General features: G+C 66.1%; 1 long non-coding RNA gene across 1 annotated transcript; it reads left to right on the top strand.

Annotated features, from left to right (window-relative positions):
• Window positions 1–473: 473 nt before the first annotated feature.
• On the top strand, window positions 474–15,571 carry LOC142291332 (uncharacterized). Its single transcript, XR_012750457.1, has 2 exons — window positions 474–756; window positions 14,998–15,571. It is a non-coding gene; the product is annotated as an uncharacterized LOC142291332 (long non-coding RNA).
• Window positions 15,572–16,104: the final 533 nt, after the last annotated feature.

The raw sequence follows: 16,104 nt of genomic DNA, 5'->3' as shown, positions 1-16,104 counted from the left end.
ACTGTTGTTGCACCACAGTTTAGAGCGCCGTCTTGCAGGTGACTGTTGTTGCACCACAGCCTGGAGCGCCGTCTTGCAGGTGACTGTTGTTGCACCACAGCCTGGAGCGCCGTCTTGCAGGTGACTGTTGTTGCACCACAGCCTGGAGCGCCGTCTTGCAGGTGACTGTTGTTGCACCACAGCCTGGAGCGCCGTCTTGCAGGTGACTGTTGTTGCACCACAGCCTGGAGCGCCATCTCGCAGGTGACAATTGCACCACAGCCTGGAGCGCCATCTCGCAGGTGACTATTGCACCACAGCCTGGAGCGCCATCTCACAGGTGACTATTGCACCACAGCCTGGAGCGCCATCTCGCAGGTGACTATTGCACCACAGCCTGGAGCGCCATCTCGCAGGTGACTGTTGTAGCAGCACAGCCTGGAGCGCCGTCTCGCAGGTGACTGTTGTAGCACAGCCTGGAGGGTAGAGGCTAGATCGGAGTTGATTTTTTGAGGTGGGAGGAGTGATTTCATGAAATCATGATGTCACCGGAAGGGGCGGGGCTTTCTCAGTGCCGTGCAGATCTGTGGGCGGGAAGCGGCAGTGCTCGGGCTTCTCAGTGCAGAGCGGAGGATCCTGATCCTGAGGTGGGGAAGATTCAGCGTTTCCTCATTAGTTATAGCTCTGGGGTCTCAGCCTGGATGTTTGGGGGCACAGAGCAGTGTCTCCTGTCTGTGTTGGGGGCTGCAGCTCGTGTATGTCTCAGGCTTCAATAAGGTAAGTGTGTTATGGGGGGTTACACGGAGCAGGGGATGATACTGTACGTTTGGGGGGGCTTGCACTGGCCGGGGTGCGACGCTGCACGTTTGGGGGGGATGGCACTGGCCGGGGGGCGACGCTGCACGTTTGGGGAGGCTCGCACTGACCGGGGGGATGATGCTGTACGTTTGGGGAGGCTCGCACTGACCGGGGGGATGATGCTGTACGTTTGGGGGGGCTCGCACTGGCCGGGGAGATGACGCTGTACGTTTGGGGGGCTTGCAGGGGGCGACACATGTTTGGGGGGCTCGCACTGGCCAAGGGGTTACGCTGCATGTTTGGGGGGCTCGCACTGGCCAGGGGGTTACGCTGCATGTTTGGGGGGCTCGCACTGGCCAGGGGGTTACGCTGCATGTTTGGGGGGCTCGCACTGGCCAGGGGGTTACGCTGCATGTTTGGGGGGCTCGCACTGGCCAGGGGGTTACGCTGCATGTTTGGGGGGCTCGCACTGGCCAGGGGGTTACGCTGCATGTTTGCGGGGCTCGCACTGGCCAGGGGGTTACGCTGCATGTTTGGGGGGCTCGCACTGGCCGGGGGGATGACGCTGTACGTTTGGGGGTGCTCGCACTGCCCGGGGGGATGACGCTGTACGTTTGGGGGGGCTCGCACTGGCCGGGGGTCGACGCTGCACGTTTGGGGGGGCTCGCACTGGCCGGGGGTCGACGCTGCACGTTTGGGGGGGCTCGCACTGGCCGGGGGGATGATGCTGTACGTTTGGGGGGGCTCGCACTGGCCAGGGGGTTACGCTGCATGTTTGCGGGGCTCGCAGTGGCCAGGGGGTGACGCTGCATGTTTGGGGGGCTCGCAGTGGCCAGGGGGCGACGCTTCACGTTTGGGAGGGGGGGGGGGCTGGCACTGGGCAGGGGGCGACGCTTCACGTTTGGGGGGGCTGGCACTGGGCAGGGGGCGACGCTGCACGTTTGGGGGGCTGGCAGGGGACGACGCTGCACGTTTGGGGGGGGCTGGCACTGGGCAGGGGGCGACGCTGCACGCTTGGGGGGGCTCGCACTGGCCGGGGGGCGACGTTGCACATTTGCGGGGCTCGCAGTGGCCAGGGGGTGACGCTGCACGTTTGGGGGGCTCGCAGTGGCCAGGGGGTGACGCTGCATGTTTGGGGGGCTCGCAGTGGCCAGGGGTTGACGCTGCACGTTTGGGGGGCTCGCAGTGGCCAGGGGGTGACGCTGCACGTTTGGGGGTTTGGGGGGCTCGCAGTGGCCAGGGGGTGACGCTGCATGTTTGGGGGAATCGCAGTGGCCAGGGGGTGACGCTGCATGTTTAAGGGGGGGGGGGCTCGCGGAGGGCGACGCTGCACGTGTGGGGGGTTCTCGCTGGGCAGTGGTGCGTGTTGTTGTGGGCTCTCGCGGGGCAGTGGTGCTTGTTGTTGTGCGCTCTCGCGGGGCATTGGTGCGTGTTGTTGTGCGCTCTCGCGGGGCAGTGGTGCGTGTTGTGGGGGCTCTCGCGGGGCAGTGGTGCGTGTTGTGGGGGCTCTCGCGGGGCAGTGGTGCGTGTTGTGGGGGCTCTCGCGGGGCAGTGGTGCGTGTTGTGGGGGCTCTCGCGGGGCAGTGGTGCGTGTTGTGGGGGCTCTCGCGGGGCAGTGGTGCGTGTTGTGGGGGCTCTCGCGGGGCAGTGGTGCGTGTTGTGGGGGCTCTCGCGGGGCAGTGGTGCGTGTTGTGGGGGCTCTCGCGGGGCAGTGGTGCGTGTTGTGGGGGCTCTCGCGGGGCAGTGGTGCGTGTTGTGGGGGCTCTCGCGGGGCAGTGGTGCGTGTTGTGGGGGCTCTCGCGGGGCAGTGGTGCGTGTTGTGGGGGCTCTCGCGGGGCAGTGGTGCGTGTTGTGGGGGCTCTCGCGGGGCAGTGGTGCGTGTTGTGGGGGCTCTCGCGGGGCAGTGGTGCGTGTTGTGGGGGCTCTCGCGGGGCAGTGGTGCGTGTTGTGGGGGCTCTCGCGGGGCAGTGGTGCGTGTTGTGGGGGCTCTCGCGGGGCAGTGGTGCGTGTTGTGGGGGCTCTCGCGGGGCAGTGGTGCGTGTTGTGGGGGCTCTCGCGGGGCAGTGGTGCGTGTTGTGGGGGCTCTCGCGGGGCAGTGGTGCGTGTTGTGGGGGCTCTCGCGGGGCAGTGGTGCGTGTTGTGGGGGCTCTCGCGGGGCAGTGGTGCGTGTTGTGGGGGCTCTCGCGGGGCAGTGGTGCGTGTTGTGGGGGCTCTCGCGGGGCAGTGGTGCGTGTTGTGGGGGCTCTCGCGGGGCAGTGGTGCGTGTTGTGGGGGCTCTCGCGGGGCAGTGGTGCGTGTTGTGGGGGCTCTCGCGGGGCAGTGGTGCGTGTTGTGGGGGCTCTCGCGGGGCAGTGGTGCGTGTTGTGGGGGCTCTCGCGGGGCAGTGGTGCGTGTTGTGGGGGCTCTCGCGGGGCAGTGGTGCGTGTTGTGGGGGCTCTCGCGGGGCAGTGGTGCGTGTTGTGGGGGCTCTCGCGGGGCAGTGGTGCGTGTTGTGGGGGCTCTCGCGGGGCAGTGGTGCGTGTTGTGGGGGCTCTCGCGGGGCAGTGGTGCGTGTTGTGGGGGCTCTCGCGGGGCAGTGGTGCGTGTTGTGGGGGCTCTCGCGGGGCAGTGGTGCGTGTTGTGGGGGCTCTCGCGGGGCAGTGGTGCGTGTTGTGGGGGCTCTCGCGGGGCAGTGGTGCGTGTTGTGGGGGCTCTCGCGGGGCAGTGGTGCGTGTTGTGGGGGCTCTCGCGGGGCAGTGGTGCGTGTTGTGGGGGCTCTCGCGGGGCAGTGGTGCGTGTTGTGGGGGCTCTCGCGGGGCAGTGGTGCGTGTTGTGGGGGCTCTCGCGGGGCAGTGGTGCGTGTTGTGGGGGCTCTCGCGGGGCAGTGGTGCGTGTTGTGGGGGCTCTCGCGGGGCAGTGGTGCGTGTTGTGGGGGCTCTCGCGGGGCAGTGGTGCGTGTTGTGGGGGCTCTCGCGGGGCAGTGGTGCGTGTTGTGGGGGCTCTCGCGGGGCAGTGGTGCGTGTTGTGGGGGCTCTCGCGGGGCAGTGGTGCGTGTTGTGGGGGCTCTCGCGGGGCAGTGGTGCGTGTTGTGGGGGCTCTCGCGGGGCAGTGGTGCGTGTTGTGGGGGCTCTCGCGGGGCAGTGGTGCGTGTTGTGGGGGCTCTCGCGGGGCAGTGGTGCGTGTTGTGGGGGCTCTCTCTCTCCCTGCGAGACCCCCCGACGTGGGGGCTCTCTCTCTCCCTGCGAGACCCCCCGACGTGGGGGCTCTCTCTCTCCCTGCGAGACCCCCCGACGTGGGGGCTCTCTCTCTCCCTGCGAGACCCCCCGACGTGGGGGCTCTCTCTCTCCCTGCGAGACCCCCCGACGTGGGGGCTCTCTCTCTCCCTGCGAGACCCCCCGACGTGGGGGCTCTCTCTCTCCCTGCGAGACCCCCCGACGTGGGGGCTCTCTCTCTCCCTGCGAGACCCCCCGACGTGGGGGCTCTCTCTCTCCCTGCGAGACCCCCCGACGTGGGGGCTCTCTCTCTCCCTGCGAGACCCCCCGACGTGGGGGCTCTCTCTCTCCCTGCGAGACCCCCCGACGTGGGGGCTCTCTCTCTCCCTGCGAGACCCCCCGACGTGGGGGCTCTCTCTCTCCCTGCGAGACCCCCCGACGTGGGGGCTCTCTCTCTCCCTGCGAGACCCCCCGACGTGGGGGCTCTCTCTCTCCCTGCGAGACCCCCCGACGTGGGGGCTCTCTCTCTCCCTGCGAGACCCCCCGACGTGGGGGCTCTCTCTCTCCCTGCGAGACCCCCCGACGTGGGGGCTCTCTCTCTCCCTGCGAGACCCCCCGACGTGGGGGCTCTCTCTCTCCCTGCGAGACCCCCCGACGTGGGGGCTCTCTCTCTCCCTGCGAGACCCCCCGACGTGGGGGCTCTCTCTCTCCCTGCGAGACCCCCCGACGTGGGGGCTCTCTCTCTCCCTGCGAGACCCCCCGACGTGGGGGCTCTCTCTCTCCCTGCGAGACCCCCCGACGTGGGGGCTCTCTCTCTCCCTGCGAGACCCCCCGACGTGGGGGCTCTCTCTCTCCCTGCGAGACCCCCCGACGTGGGGGCTCTCTCTCTCCCTGCGAGACCCCCCGACGTGGGGGCTCTCTCTCTCCCTGCGAGACCCCCCGACGTGGGGGCTCTCTCTCTCCCTGCGAGACCCCCCGACGTGGGGGCTCTCTCTCTCCCTGCGAGACCCCCCGACGTGGGGGCTCTCTCTCTCCCTGCGAGACCCCCCGACGTGGGGGCTCTCTCTCTCCCTGCGAGACCCCCCGACGTGGGGGCTCTCTCTCTCCCTGCGAGACCCCCCGACGTGGGGGCTCTCTCTCTCCCTGCGAGACCCCCCGACGTGGGGGCTCTCTCTCTCCCTGCGAGACCCCCCGACGTGGGGGCTCTCTCTCTCCCTGCGAGACCCCCCGACGTGGGGGCTCTCTCTCTCCCTGCGAGACCCCCCGACGTGGGGGCTCTCTCTCTCCCTGCGAGACCCCCCGACGTGGGGGCTCTCTCTCTCCCTGCGAGACCCCCCGACGTGGGGGCTCTCTCTCTCCCTGCGAGACCCCCCGACGTGGGGGCTCTCTCTCTCCCTGCGAGACCCCCCGACGTGGGGGCTCTCTCTCTCCCTGCGAGACCCCCCGACGTGGGGGCTCTCTCTCTCCCTGCGAGACCCCCCGACGTGGGGGCTCTCTCTCTCCCTGCGAGACCCCCCGACGTGGGGGCTCTCTCTCTCCCTGCGAGACCCCCCGACGTGGGGGCTCTCTCTCTCCCTGCGAGACCCCCCGACGTGGGGGCTCTCTCTCTCCCTGCGAGACCCCCCGACGTGGGGGCTCTCTCTCTCCCTGCGAGACCCCCCGACGTGGGGGCTCTCTCTCTCCCTGCGAGACCCCCCGACGTGGGGGCTCTCTCTCTCCCTGCGAGACCCCCCGACGTGGGGGCTCTCTCTCTCCCTGCGAGACCCCCCGACGTGGGGGCTCTCTCTCTCCCTGCGAGACCCCCCGACGTGGGGGCTCCCTCTCTCCCTGCGAGACCCCCCGACGTGGGGGCTCCCTCTCTCCCTGCGAGACCCCCCGACGTGGGGGCTCCCTCTCTCCCTGCGAGACCCCCCGACGTGGGGGCTCCCTCTCTCCCTGCGAGACCCCCCGACGTGGGGGCTCTCTCTCTCCCTGCGAGACCCCCCGACGTGGGGGCTCCCTCTCTCCCTGCGAGACCCCCCGACGTGGGGGCTCTCTCTCTCCCTGCGAGACCCCCCGACGTGGGGGCTCTCTCTCTCCCTGCGAGACCCCCCGACGTGGGGGCTCTCTCTCTCCCTGCGAGACCCCCCGACGTGGGGGCTCTCTCTCTCCCTGCGAGACCCCCCGACGTGGGGGCTCTCTCTCTCCCTGCGAGACCCCCCGACGTGGGGGCTCTCTCTCTCCCTGCGAGACCCCCCGACGTGGGGGCTCTCTCTCTCCCTGCGAGACCCCCCGACGTGGGGGCTCTCTCTCTCCCTGCGAGACCCCCCGACGTGGGGGCTCTCTCTCTCCCTGCGAGACCCCCCGACGTGGGGGCTCTCTCTCTCCCTGCGAGACCCCCCGACGTGGGGGCTCTCTCTCTCCCTGCGAGACCCCCCGACGTGGGGGCTCTCTCTCTCCCTGCGAGACCCCCCGACGTGGGGGCTCTCTCTCTCCCTGCGAGACCCCCCGACGTGGGGGCTCTCTCTCTCCCTGCGAGACCCCCCGACGTGGGGGCTCTCTCTCTCCCTGCGAGACCCCCCGACGTGGGGGCTCCCTCTCTCCCTGCGAGACCCCCCGACGTGGGGGCTCCCTCTCTCCCTGCGAGACCCCCCGACGTGGGGGCTCCCTCTCTCCCTGCGAGACCCCCCGACGTGGGGGCTCTCTCTCTCCCTGCGAGACCCCCCGACGTGGGGGCTCTCTCTCTCCCTGCGAGACCCCCCGACGTGGGGGCTCTCTCTCTCCCTGCGAGACCCCCCGACGTGGGGGCTCTCTCTCTCCCTGCGAGACCCCCCGACGTGGGGGCTCTCTCTCTCCCTGCGAGACCCCCCGACGTGGGGGCTCTCTCTCTCCCTGCGAGACCCCCCGACGTGGGGGCTCTCTCTCTCCCTGCGAGACCCCCCGACGTGGGGGCTCTCTCTCTCCCTGCGAGACCCCCCGACGTGGGGGCTCTCTCTCTCCCTGCGAGACCCCCCGACGTGGGGGCTCTCTCTCTCCCTGCGAGACCCCCCGACGTGGGGGCTCTCTCTCTCCCTGCGAGACCCCCCGACGTGGGGGCTCTCTCTCTCCCTGCGAGACCCCCCGACGTGGGGGCTCTCTCTCTCCCTGCGAGACCCCCCGACGTGGGGGCTCTCTCTCTCCCTGCGAGACCCCCCGACGTGGGGGCTCTCTCTCTCCCTGCGAGACCCCCCGACGTGGGGGCTCTCTCTCTCCCTGCGAGACCCCCCGACGTGGGGGCTCTCTCTCTCCCTGCGAGACCCCCCGACGTGGGGGCTCTCTCTCTCCCTGCGAGACCCCCCGACGTGGGGGCTCTCTCTCTCCCTGCGAGACCCCCCGACGTGGGGGCTCTCTCTCTCCCTGCGAGACCCCCCGACGTGGGGGCTCTCTCTCTCCCTGCGAGACCCCCCGACGTGGGGGCTCTCTCTCTCCCTGCGAGACCCCCCGACGTGGGGGCTCTCTCTCTCCCTGCGAGACCCCCCGACGTGGGGGCTCTCTCTCTCCCTGCGAGACCCCCCGACGTGGGGGCTCTCTCTCTCCCTGCGAGACCCCCCGACGTGGGGGCTCTCTCTCTCCCTGCGAGACCCCCCGACGTGGGGGCTCTCTCTCTCCCTGCGAGACCCCCCGACGTGGGGGCTCTCTCTCTCCCTGCGAGACCCCCCGACGTGGGGGCTCTCTCTCTCCCTGCGAGACCCCCCGACGTGGGGGCTCTCTCTCTCCCTGCGAGACCCCCCGACGTGGGGGCTCTCTCTCTCCCTGCGAGACCCCCCGACGTGGGGGCTCTCTCTCTCCCTGCGAGACCCCCCGACGTGGGGGCTCTCTCTCTCCCTGCGAGACCCCCCGACGTGGGGGCTCTCTCTCTCCCTGCGAGACCCCCCGACGTGGGGGCTCTCTCTCTCCCTGCGAGACCCCCCGACGTGGGGGCTCTCTCTCTCCCTGCGAGACCCCCCGACGTGGGGGCTCTCTCTCTCCCTGCGAGACCCCCCGACGTGGGGGCTCTCTCTCTCCCTGCGAGACCCCCCGACGTGGGGGCTCTCTCTCTCCCTGCGAGACCCCCCGACGTGGGGGCTCTCTCTCTCCCTGCGAGACCCCCCGACGTGGGGGCTCTCTCTCTCCCTGCGAGACCCCCCGACGTGGGGGCTCTCTCTCTCCCTGCGAGACCCCCCGACGTGGGGGCTCTCTCTCTCCCTGCGAGACCCCCCGACGTGGGGGCTCTCTCTCTCCCTGCGAGACCCCCCGACGTGGGGGCTCTCTCTCTCCCTGCGAGACCCCCCGACGTGGGGGCTCTCTCTCTCCCTGCGAGACCCCCCGACGTGGGGGCTCTCTCTCTCCCTGCGAGACCCCCCGACGTGGGGGCTCTCTCTCTCCCTGCGAGACCCCCCGACGTGGGGGCTCTCTCTCTCCCTGCGAGACCCCCCGACGTGGGGGCTCTCTCTCTCCCTGCGAGACCCCCCGACGTGGGGGCTCTCTCTCTCCCTGCGAGACCCCCCGACGTGGGGGCTCTCTCTCTCCCTGCGAGACCCCCCGACGTGGGGGCTCTCTCTCTCCCTGCGAGACCCCCCGACGTGGGGGCTCTCTCTCTCCCTGCGAGACCCCCCGACGTGGGGGCTCTCTCTCTCCCTGCGAGACCCCCCGACGTGGGGGCTCTCTCTCTCCCTGCGAGACCCCCCGACGTGGGGGCTCTCTCTCTCCCTGCGAGACCCCCCGACGTGGGGGCTCTCTCTCTCCCTGCGAGACCCCCCGACGTGGGGGCTCTCTCTCTCCCTGCGAGACCCCCCGACGTGGGGGCTCTCTCTCTCCCTGCGAGACCCCCCGACGTGGGGGCTCTCTCTCTCCCTGCGAGACCCCCCGACGTGGGGGCTCTCTCTCTCCCTGCGAGACCCCCCGACGTGGGGGCTCCCTCTCTCCCTGCGAGACCCCCCGACGTGGGGGCTCCCTCTCTCCCTGCGAGACCCCCCGACGTGGGGGCTCCCTCTCTCCCTGCGAGACCCCCCGACGTGGGGGCTCCCTCTCTCCCTGCGAGACCCCCCGACGTGCGGGCTCCCTCTTGGGGATGCACTGGGCAGGGGGGTGACGCTGCACGTTTGGTGGGGGCAAAGGGGGGCCCTGTGTGTGTGTGGGGCCCTGTGTGTGTGTGGGGCCCTGTGTGTGTGTGGGGCCCTGTGTGTGTGTGGGGCCCTGTGTGTGTGTGGGGCCCTGTGTGTGTGTGGGGCCGTGTGTGTGTGTGGGGCCGTGTGTGTGTGTGGGGCCCTGTGTGTGTGTGGGGCCGTGTGTGTGTGTGGGGCCGTGTGTGTGTGTGGGGCCCTGTGTGTGTGTGGGGCCCTGTGTGTGTGTGGGGCCCTGTGTGTGTGTGGGGCCCTGTGTGTGTGTGGGGCCCTGTGTGTGTGTGGGGCCCTGTGTGTGTGTGGGGCCCTGTGTGTGTGTGGGGCCCTGTGTGTGTGTGGGGCCCTGTGTGTGTGTGGGGCCCTGTGTGTGTGTGGGGCCCTGTGTGTGTGTGGGGCCCTGTGTGTGTGTGGGGCCCTGTGTGTGTGTGGGGCCCTGTGTGTGTGTGTGGGGCCCTGTGTGTGTGTGGGGCCCTGTGTGTGTGTGGGGCCCTGTGTGTGTGTGGGGCCCTGTGTGTGTGTGGGGCCCTGTGTGTGTGTGGGGCCCTGTGTGTGTGTGGGGCCCTGTGTGTGTGTGGGGCCCTGTGTGTGTGTGGGGCCCTGTGTGTGTGTGGGGCCCTGTGTGTGTGTGGGGCCCTGTGTGTGTGTGGGGCCGTGTGTGTGTGTGGGGCCGTGTGTGTGTGTGTGGGGCCGTGTGTGTGTGTGTGGGGCCGTGTGTGTGTGTGGGGCCCTGTGTGTGTGTGTGGGGCCCTGTGTGTGTGTGGGGCCCTGTGTGTGTGTGGGGCCCTGTGTGTGTGTGGGGCCGTGTGTGTGTGTGGGGCCCTGTGTGTGTGTGGGGCCCTGTGTGTGTGTGGGGCCCTGTGTGTGTGTGGGGCCGTGTGTGTGTGTGGGGCCGTGTGTGTGTGTGGGGCCGTGTGTGTGTGTGGGGCCGTGTGTGTGTGTGGGGCCCTGTGTGTGTGTGGGGCCCTGTGTGTGTGTGGGGCCGTGTGTGTGTGTGGGGCCGTGTGTGTGTGTGGGGCCGTGTGTGTGTGTGGGGCCGTGTGTGTGTGTGGGGCCGTGTGTGTGTGTGGGGCCGTGTGTGTGTGTGGGGCCGTGTGTGTGTGTGGGGCCGTGTGTGTGTGTGGGGCCGTGTGTGTGTGTGGGGCCGTGTGTGTGTGTGGGGCCGTGTGTGTGTGTGGGGCCGTGTGTGTGTGTGGGGCCGTGTGTGTGTGTGGGGCCGTGTGTGTGTGGGGCCGTGTGTGTGTGGGTGGGGCCGTGTGGGTGTGTGTGTGGGTGGGGCCGTGTGGGTGTGTGTGTGTGTGGGGGCCGTGTGTGTGTGTGTGTGTGTGGGGGCCGTGTGTGTGTGTGTGTGTGTGGGGGCCGTGTGTGTGTGTGTGTGTGTGGGGGCCGTGTGTGTGTGTGTGTGTGGGGGCCGTGTGTGTGTGTGTGTGTGGGGGCCGTGTGTGTGTGTGTGTGTGGGGGCCGTGTGTGTGTGTGTGTGTGGGGGCCGTGTGTGTGTGTGTGTGTGGGGGCCGTGTGTGTGTGTGTGTGTGTGTGGGGGCCGTGTGTGTGTGTGTGTGTGTGGGGCCGTGTGTGTGTGGGTGTGTGTGGGGCCGTGTGTGTGTGTGTGTGTGGGGCCGTGTGTGTGTGTGTGTGGGGCCGTGTGTGTGTGTGTGTGTGGGGCCGTGTGTGTGTGTGTGTGTGTGGGGCCGTGTGTGTGTGTGTGGGGCCGTGTGTGTGGGGCCGTGTGTGTGTGGGTGTGTGTGGGGCCGTGTGTGTGTGTGTGTGTGGGGCCGTGTGTGTGTGTGTGTGTGGGGCCGTGTGTGTGTGTGTGTGTGTGGGGCCGTGTGTGTGTGTGTGGGGCCGTGTGTGTGGGGCCGTGTGTGTGTGTGTGGGGGCCGTGTGTGTGTGTGTGTGGGGGCCGTGTGTGTGGGGGCCGTGTGTGTGGGGGCCGTGTGTGTGGGGGCCGTGTGTGTGTGTGTGTGGGGGCCGTGTGTGTGGGGGCCGTGTGTGTGGGGGCCGTGTGTGTGGGGGCCGTGTGTGTGGGGGCCGTGTGTGTGGGGGCCGTGTGTGTGGGGGCCGTGTGTGTGGGGGCCGTGTGTGTGGGGGCCGTGTGTGTGGGGGCCGTGTGTGTGGGGGCCGTGTGTGTGTGTGTGTGGGGGCCGTGTGTGTGTGTGTGTGGGGGCCGTGTGTGTGTGGGCCGTGTGTGTGTGTGTGTGTGGGGGCCGTGTGTGTGGGGGCCGTGTGTGTGTGGGCCGTGTGTGTGTGTGTGGGGGCCCTGTGTGTGTGGGGGCCGTGTGTGTGTGTGTGTGTGGGGGCCGTGTGTGTGTGTGTGTGGGGGCCGTGTGTGTGTGTGTGTGGGGGCCGTGTGTGTGTGTGTGTGTGGGGGCCGTGTGTGTGTGTGTGTGTGGGGGCCGTGTGTGTGTGTGTGTGGGGGGCCGTGTGTGTGTGTGTGTGGGGGCCGTGTGTGTGTGTGTGTGGGGGCCGTGTGTGTGTGTGTGTGGGGGCCGTGTGTGTGGGGGCCGTGTGTGTGGGGGCCGTGTGTGTGGGGGCCGTGTGTGTGGGGGCCGTGTGTGTGGGGGCCGTGTGTGTGGGGGCCGTGTGTGTGGGGGCCGTGTGTGTGGGGGCCGTGTGTGTGGGGGCCGTGTGTGTGGGGGCCGTGTGTGTGGGGGCCGTGTGTGTGTGTGTGGGGGCCGTGTGTGTGGGGGCCGTGTGTGTGTGTGTGGGGGCCCTGTGTGTGTGGGGGCCGTGTGTGTGTGTGTGTGGGGGCCGTGTGTGTGTGTGTGTGGGGGCCGTGTGTGTGTGTGTGTGGGGGCCGTGTGTGTGTGTGTGTGGGGGCCGTGTGTGTGTGTGTGTGTGGGGGCCGTGTGTGTGTGTGTGTGGGGGCCGTGTGTGTGTGTGTGTGGGGGCCGTGTGTGTGTGTGTGTGTGGGGGCCGTGTGTGTGTGTGTGGGGGCCGTGTGTGTGTGTGTGGGGGCCGTGTGTGTGTGTGTGTGTGGGGGCCGTGTGTGTGTGGGGGGCCGTGTGTGTGTGGGGGGCCGTGTGTGTGTGTGGGGGGCCGTGTGTGTGTGTGGGGGGCCGTGTGTGTGTGTGGGGGGGCCGTGTGTGTGTGTGGGGGGGCCGTGTGTGTGTGTGGGGGGGCCGTGTGTGTGTGTGGGGGGGCCGTGTGTGTGTGGGGGGGCCGTGTGTGGGTGTGGGGGCCGTGTGGGGGCCGTGGGGGTGTGGGGGCCGTGTGTGTGGGTGGGGGGGGCCGTGTGTGTGGGGGCCGTGTGTGTGTGTGTGTGTGTGTCGAGACGCACAGACTGCACGATCACCCACACAAGGAGGGCCACCCTGCTCAGATACCTCTCTACATCCGAGGCTCCTATATCCGGATCCTGAAACTCAACCCAGTCTCCCACATGTCATGATTCTCAAATGACTTAAGTCTGACATATCTCACCAGGGGGTTCCTATACCCGTTACTACGGTTGTAGCACACATTTGATCCACAGGGATAATACCCGAAGCACTATTATATTATATTACCTGCATTTACATCAACATACTACTCCGCCTGAGTCCACTACAGTCAAAGTCAGACACATTGACCACTGGGTCCTCATACCCGTTATTAGGTCTCTAGCCACAACCCTGTCTGCAGGATCACCTTATATATTTCATATCCCTTACAGCGGATTATTGGCATTAGATCCTGTTCTTAGCAGGCTAACATCCTTTTTCAAATTTTCACCATCTTTGTCTAACTGGATGCAGACGTAGATGGTCAGATTGTCCGACCAGATGAAGGCTTGAAGCCGAAACGTTGTCTTGAGGTGGACTTTCTACTACGTGAATTTTTATAGATCAAGATTATTGAACTTGTGTCCGTTTTTCTTGTGGGAAACCATACAGTGTGCCGGGGTTCATATTTTTCTTGTGTGTGTGTGGGGGCCGTGTGTGTGTGTGTGTGTGTGTGTGTGTGTGTGTGGGGGCCGTGTGTGTGTGTGTGTGTGTGTGGGGGCCGTGTGTGTGTGTGTGTGTGTGTGTGTGTGTGGGGGCCGTGTGTGTGTGTGTGTGTGTGGGGGCCGTGTGTGTGTGTGTGTGTGTGTGGGGGCCGTGTGTGTGTGTGTGTGTGTGTGTGTGGGGGCCGTGTGTGTGTGTGTGTGTGTGTGGGGGCCGTGTGTGTGTGTGTGTGTGTGTGGGGGCCGTGTGTGTGTGTGTGTGTGTGTGTGTGGGGGCCGTGTGTGTGTGTGTGTGTGTGGGGGCCGTGTGTGTGTGTGTGTGTGTGTGTGGGGGCCGTGTGTGTGTGTGTGTGGGGGCCGTGTGTGTGTGTGTGTGTGTGTGGGGGCCGTGTGTGTGTGTGTGTGTGTGGGGGCCGTGTGTGTGTGTGTGTGTGTGGGGGCCGTGTGTGTGTGTGTGTGGGGGCCGTGTGTGTGTGTGTGTGGGGGCCGTGTGTGTGTGTGTGTGGGGGCCGTGTGTGTGTGTGTGTGGGGGCCGTGTGTGTGTGTGGGCCGTGTGTGTGTGGGCCGTGTGTGTGGGCCGTGTGTGTGTGTGTGGGCCGTGTGTGTGTGTGTGGGCCGTGTGTGTGGGCCGTGTGTGTGGGCCGTGTGTGTGGGCCGTGTGTGTGGGCCGTGTGTGTGGGCCGTGTGTGTGGGCCGTGTGTGTGGGCCGTGTGTGTGGGCCGTGTGTGTGGGCCGTGTGTGTGTGTGTGGGCCGTGTGTGTGTGTGTGGGCCGTGTGTGTGTGTGTGGGCCGTGTGTGTGTGTGGGCCGTGTGTGTGTGTGGGCCGTGTGTGTGTGTGTGTGGGCCGTGTGTGTGTGTGTGTGGGCCGTGTGTGTGTGTGTGTGGGCCGTGTGTGTGTGTGTGTGGGCCGTGTGTGTGTGTGTGTGGGCCGTGTGTGTGTGTGTGTGTGGGCCGTGTGTGTGTGTGTGTGTGGGCCGTGTGTGTGTGTGTGTGTGGGCCGTGTGTGTGTGGGCCGTGTGTGTGTGGGCCGTGTGTGTGTGGGCCGTGTGTGTGTGGGCCGTGTGTGTGTGGGCCGTGTGTGTGTGTGTGTGTGGGCCGTGTGTGTGTGTGTGTGTGGGCCGTGTGTGTGTGTGTGTGGGCCGTGTGTGTGTGTGTGTGTGTGGGCCGTGTGTGTGTGTGTGTGTGTGGGCCGTGTGTGTGTGTGTGTGTGTGTGGGCCGTGTGTGTGGGCCGTGTGTGTGGGCCGTGTGTGTGGGCCGTGTGTGTGTGTGTGTGTGTGTGTGGGCCGTGTGTGTGTGTGTGTGGGCCGTGTGTGTGTGTGGGCCGTGTGTGTGTGTGTGTGTGTGTGTGGGCCGTGTGTGTGTGTGTGTGGGCCGTGTGTGTGTGTGTGTGGGCCGTGTGTGTGTGTGGGCCGTGTGTGTGTGTGTGGGCCGTGTGTGTGTGTGTGGGCCGTGTGTGTGTGTGTGGGCCGTGTGTGTGTGTGTGGGCCGTGTGTGTGTGTGGGCCGTGTGTGTGTGTGGGCCGTGTGTGTGTGTGGGCCGTGTGTGTGTGTGGGGGGGGGGCCGTGTGTGTGTGTGTGTGTTGGGTGGGGCTCGCAGGGAGAGAGGCTGCACGTTGGGTGGGGGGGAGCTTGCAGGGGGAGAGAGGCTGCACGTTGGGGGGGGGAGGATGCAGGGGGGAAAGAGGCTGCACGTTGGGGAGGGGGGAAGAGGCTGCACGTTGGGGGGGGGGAGCCTCTCAGGGGGGAAGAGGCTGCACGTTGGGGGGGGAGCTCTCAGGGGGGAAGAGGCTGGACGTTGGGGGGAGCTTGCAGGGGGAAAGAGGCTGCACGTTGGGGGGGGGAGCTTGCAGGGGGAAAGAGGCTGCACGTGGGGGCCGAGCTTGCAGGGGGAGGGAGGCTGCACGTGGGGGGGCTCGTGCTGGGCAGGGGGCCGTGTTGCACTTTGTGGGAGGTGTGCTACTAATCTTCTCCCTTTGTTTTTCTAACACAGTTTGTGACTACTGGCATCTGGGTGTAATTGCCCCCGTCATCCCACCTTAGAGACTGAGAGAACAGTGTGGTCTAATGCACATCACACCTCCTGTGTCCTCCAATGTATTCAACAAGAGCATTTTTATGGTAAATGGAGAAATACAATTTTTACACCTAAAACGCACGGGACTCCGATACAAAAGATTTTTTTTCTTTCATTGTTGCCAATGTCCAATATGGCTTTATTCTACGTATTGATTTGTAAAGTTGATTGTTACAGTGTATATTTGTATCCCCGACCTACTGTCTCCCCCTCCCTAATTACCCTGTAGACTGTAACCCCCCCCCGAGAGCAGGGTCCGCTCCCCTCTGTACCAGTCTATCAGTGTTATATATTTGTATCCCCGACCTTCTGTCTCCTCCCCATTACCCTGTAGACTGTAAGCCCCTGAGGGCAGGGTCCGCTCCCCTCTGTACCCGTCTGTGAGGATTGGTTTATTCACTGTAATTTATATCTGTATTTTGTGTGTTACCCGTTCCCATGTACAGCATGGAATAAATGTTCTCTATAAAAATAAAACTGTATAAATATATTTCTCCTTCTTTTTTTTTTTTTTTTTTTTTTTAAATTGATATACTTATTTTAATAAAACTGTTCTAGAAGTTTGGGCTGAATGTTCATTTCTATAATGATAAAGCTCGGTGTGACATTAGTGAGCAGTCACTGCCGGTCGGGCTGCGGTCACAGTGTTGTAGGTAGTTTCCAAAACATCTCAGTCCTCACATGTAGACCCACAGTAAACTGATCAGATCTCGCTGACAATTTATTTTCTGTCTTTAGCAGACCCCTGATCCTCTCTCACACCCCCCATTTATTAGGCCCCAGTCCTGTTTCACCGTGTTTCCCTCCTTTGGTGGCAACATAACTCCATGAGGCTCACACCGCCTGATTCCGGTCATATGGGGCGAAACGTTTTTGTTTTTTTTTTAATTTAAAGGGACGTAAGTTGCTTTTTGCTGAGCGTCTGAAGCTGTTGCCACCGCTGTTCCATAGGACAGGCTCTGGTAGAGGTGACACTACATATTTTACAGAGGGGTAACAATACTCCTTAGAAATTTTGAGACG

The sequence above is a fragment of the Anomaloglossus baeobatrachus genome, chromosome 2 (assembly GCF_048569485.1).
Source record: "Anomaloglossus baeobatrachus isolate aAnoBae1 chromosome 2, aAnoBae1.hap1, whole genome shotgun sequence".
Classification (NCBI taxonomy): Eukaryota; Metazoa; Chordata; class Amphibia; order Anura; family Aromobatidae; genus Anomaloglossus; species Anomaloglossus baeobatrachus.
This window is presented reverse-complemented; position numbering and strand designations above follow the sequence as displayed.